Source organism: Eptatretus burgeri, chromosome 15 (assembly GCF_056783735.1).
Source record: "Eptatretus burgeri isolate ZD-2024b chromosome 15, Ebu_testis_v1, whole genome shotgun sequence".
In the NCBI taxonomy this organism is placed as follows: domain Eukaryota; kingdom Metazoa; phylum Chordata; class Myxini; order Myxiniformes; family Myxinidae; genus Eptatretus; species Eptatretus burgeri.
In genome coordinates, this window is record NC_140975.1 from 17,387,432 (window position 1) to 17,391,673 (window position 4,242).

Here is a 4,242-nt window from a genome sequence, read left to right on the forward strand (position 1 = left end):
TCCTCACTTTTCCACCTTCATTGGCTTTTAAATTAGTTTTCTCCACAACTGCCTGAGTGATTGACACAAAACTTTCACCATAGCAGCACCTACCCATGGATATTCGTCATATTCTTCTTTTTCTTCCATATGGCAGCTTGGCTGCTGGGTAGCTATCATTTTGTTGCGGCATGACTATGCCACTGATGCTGTGGCCCTATATCAGTACACTGGTACTCATTTCACCAACCTCTGAAGGATAACAGGCTGAGTCAACCCCACCTGGTGTTAATTTTTTGGAAAAATGGGGCTCAAACTCAGGACCCAAAGATTGCAACACAGCCACCCGAACCACTAAACCAACACCAGGTTTATGGATGTTGTTTAAACAAAGTTACATGATTGGATGAAAAATGTGACCTGCGTTTCAAAAAGTCTGTTTTCTGTAGTCATGGATTGCAGGGTGTTTCACATATCAGGAATAAATAATTGAGTCAAAAGGAAAAGTCGCAGTGAGTAAAAATAGGCTCATTAGCCTGTCCGCCGCTGCACAGCGCAAGATGGCAGTTTAAAATTTTTGTTTTTTAAATCGCTTCCATGTTTCTTTATTTATTTATTTACCAAATGAGCTTCAGTGTGTCTGTCCAGGCCATTCTCTATTTCCCATTTGAGCTTTTGTCATCAAATTTTCAACAAACCTATATTAGGAGAATATGGAGAAGGCTTTTTTTTCAAGAAAACCTTTATTTTGAGAATAACATCTACATTTTTTTAATGCTGTTGTTTTCATCAAGTTTAGTTTCAGTACAAAGTGGACATGGATGGGCTTTCCATTTTGAGATGCTTTCTAGTTACCCTCGCCAGAGGAGAGGGTATTGTATTGACACCCGTTTGTCTGTTTGTTACGTGTGAAATCAAAGATTCGCAAGTCTATCGGTTGGTCTGGTACATGATTCTTGTTTGTCTGTCTGTCTGTACGTCAATCGCATCCAGGTCAAATTTTTAAAACGATCTTCACGAAACTTCACCACATGGTCGAGTTGGTCATAAGGAAGAAGCCTATTGTTTTTGAGGTCAAATGGTCAACATAGGCTAAAGGTCAACAACTTGTGTGGCATTTCTAAAATCCTCAATTTTCACAGGATTGACTTGACATTTGGAGACGATTTGTAGATTTGATCATTCAAGTCAACCACCAATAATTTTTGACGTCAACATCGGCTGAGATGTCAATATAGGCCGAAGGTCAACAACTTGTGTGGAATTTCTAAAATCCTCATCTTTCATCCGATTGACTTGAAATTTAAACAGTCTTTGCATATTTGGTCATTGAATTCAACCACCAATTATTGTTAAGGTCAAAGTTGTTTAGGGATTTCGCAAGTATCGTGATATTCATGACATCTTTCTTATTTGGTTGTCTGTTCGTTTGTTTGTTTGTTTGCTTGTCCACACAGAATGTGCTGACATAGGCTGCAAACGCCACCTATTGGTAGCTACTAGTACACGTTATCTTTTTTTTAACCGAGTACCTCTATAAAGTACATACAATTGGAATGTGAATACATCTGTAAAGTATGTACGGTACAATAACAATGCGAGTAAGTCCATAAAATATGTACTATAAAACCACACAAAACAAATGCTGGTGAGGGTGTGCAATCTTTGATTGCTCTTTCTAGTTATAATTGCAATAAAAAGGGACTGTGTGGATGGACGCGCCTGTGTCATGCTGCTTGTCATCCCCAGGCATATTGAGTGCGAGCATGGAGGCGGCAGAGGATGACAGGGTCGGGACTGGAGAAGGCGTTGGGTCATGGCCTGCAGGAGCAGTGATTGCGCCCAAATCTTTCCATCAGCGCTGGCCACCGGTGCGACTGGTTTGGACCCCTTTCACGCTAAGCATTTGATCAGGGGGCTTATTTACTAGGCCAGCTTGCAATCTCTGGCCGCTACACACCTTTATTCGTTTTATCTGGTGGCCTGATTCCCGGCGCACGACTTTATGAGTTTCTCCGAATGCCGTGCTCCGGTTTGGGGAGAGCGCACATGCAGAGGGCGCGGGAAAGACACGGTGGCACAAATGCTTCAGACAAAGGTCCCGAGAGAGAGCTAAGCACCTTTTGCCCGACGTCTTCTCAATGACGATTTCATCAGAGGCATTTATACTCTATGCTTTAAACACTGATATAGCCATCATTGTGAGATTGTTGATAATGGTGAGCGGATAACGTTGTTCTGGTGTCAAATTACCCAGCAAGCACTTTCAGGTTCGAGTTCAACACACTTGGAAAGCCCACTTGTGATGATGGTATCTGTATTGTCTTGGATGAATACGAGAACTCAGCTGACCGGATAATTTAGACGTGATGTCCTCACTTTTGAACTGCATAGTCCGATTTAGATCCGACTATAAACTGTCACCCTGGTGCTGCACTGGAAACGTTTGGCATCAATGAGCACCCTTCCTTCAGAAAGGACATTGAATTCATTGCAAGCCCTCTCGTAGAGCCAAAACGAGAAATTAATTACTTCCACCACCGAAGGTGAAGGAGGTTCTGTTTTCACCCCCCCCCCCCCTTTCTGTTTGTCTGTCTGTCTGTCTGTCTGTCTGTTTGTTTGTTTGTGTGCAGGATATCTCAAAAAGTTGTGGACGGATCCGGATGAAATTTGGTGGACAGGTTGTTCCACTGCTTCAAAAGGTTTTGAGTCACCACAACAGCTTTGCAGGTAGCCAATGATTATAAATGTCATATCTCCACTGATGTACAATTTCTGGATGTCGCTCCTTCATGTCCTTCGCGCAGCACTCTTGGTACTTTATCGCTATTCCTTCCTTTGAATCCCTATTTGATTTAATTTATTTCACTTTTTTTTAACGTTCTCCTGGTCAATGCACAGCATTGTAATGTTGATAATTATTGTTGAATAATTATTTATGATTGCATCATTTGGTTTTCATTCTTGTAAGCATATAATGCATTATTTGTTTATGATAAAGGTGGTGTGACTGTTCGTTTCCACAGTTAAATTCATCTCTCAATCAAATAATGTAGAAGATTAAGAGAATATCCATCTGCTCGACTCGATCGTCATCTGAGCTTGTATTATTACGATCCTAACTCATGGAACATTGCATGCTGCCACCAAGAGGTACGTTACAAAATACTCCTTCACCTTTGTGGTGCCCATGACCCCAACAAACAGCTGGGAGCTCCTGAATTGCAGTCATGAAAAAGGTATCACAATTTGGCTATCTGGTATGCGCGCACACACACACACACACACACACACACACACACACACACACACACACACACACACACACACACACACACACACACACACACACACACACACACACACACACACACACACACACACACACACACGTATTTCATGGTGTATTCAAGACAGCCATTTATCAATGCAAGGAGGCAATACAACTCATGACCAAACTAAGATATTTTTTGTTTTTTCTCAGAGTTCTTGAATGAGGTTTGCTAAAGCTTCACAAGAGAGAGAGAGAGAACGTGTCAGGCTTTGATATGTTTGGAATTGAGAAGAAAATTTGAAACAGCATTTGCTAAGTGGTGACTGGGAGGAATTAAATCTTCAAAATCCACTATTAAAGAAGACAATCTATCTCATATGCCTCCTTGTCCAGAGATGTCAATGCTGTTCATGTAATGGAATCTCTATGGTGATTGGATGTCACGTCAGAACTCAAATTCCAGGTGTGCATCCAAGTGACTGAGGACAGAGCCTTGAGTCTGTCTGATCCATCTTTACATCCTGGAGTCTGTAAAGCCCTGATAGGCTTGTGCTGCGATGGTGTTTCACTTGAGATTGGTGAGGGTGTCACTGTAAATTCTACCTCAAGCATCCCACCTCCCATTGGATATCCTGCTCGCCCTTGACATTTGGCCCCCAGATTCTCTAATAGCCTCCAGTTGGGATCTCCAATTCTCTTGGCCTCTGCCATGCTGCATGGCAACCCATTGAGAGTGTGCAGATCATATCGTGGAGCTCACGGTCGCAAATTCGCTGCTTTGAATCGCGATCATTTTTCATCTTCAACCAAGTTATCTCGTGAAAACTTTAGCGCTATTTATCATTATTACTTTTGCATACCAAGTCGAGGCTCGTGGAGGAGCTGCAACACGGAATGGACCAGGACATAACAAAACAAAAACTTGAAGGGCACTCGGTGGAGCGCATTCCTCTGCCATGTCATGCCTAATCCACAAGAACATATTGGGC

At 42.2% G+C, this 4,242-nt stretch overlaps 1 long non-coding RNA gene across 1 annotated transcript; it reads left to right on the forward strand.

The window, feature by feature from the left end:
* Positions 1 to 2,640: 2,640 nt before the first annotated feature.
* Positions 2,641 to 3,581, forward strand: LOC147011644 (uncharacterized). Its single transcript, XR_015051706.1, has 3 exons — positions 2,641 to 2,794; positions 3,006 to 3,218; positions 3,464 to 3,581. It is a non-coding gene; the product is annotated as an uncharacterized LOC147011644 (long non-coding RNA).
* The last annotated feature ends 661 nt before the right edge of the window (positions 3,582 to 4,242 follow it).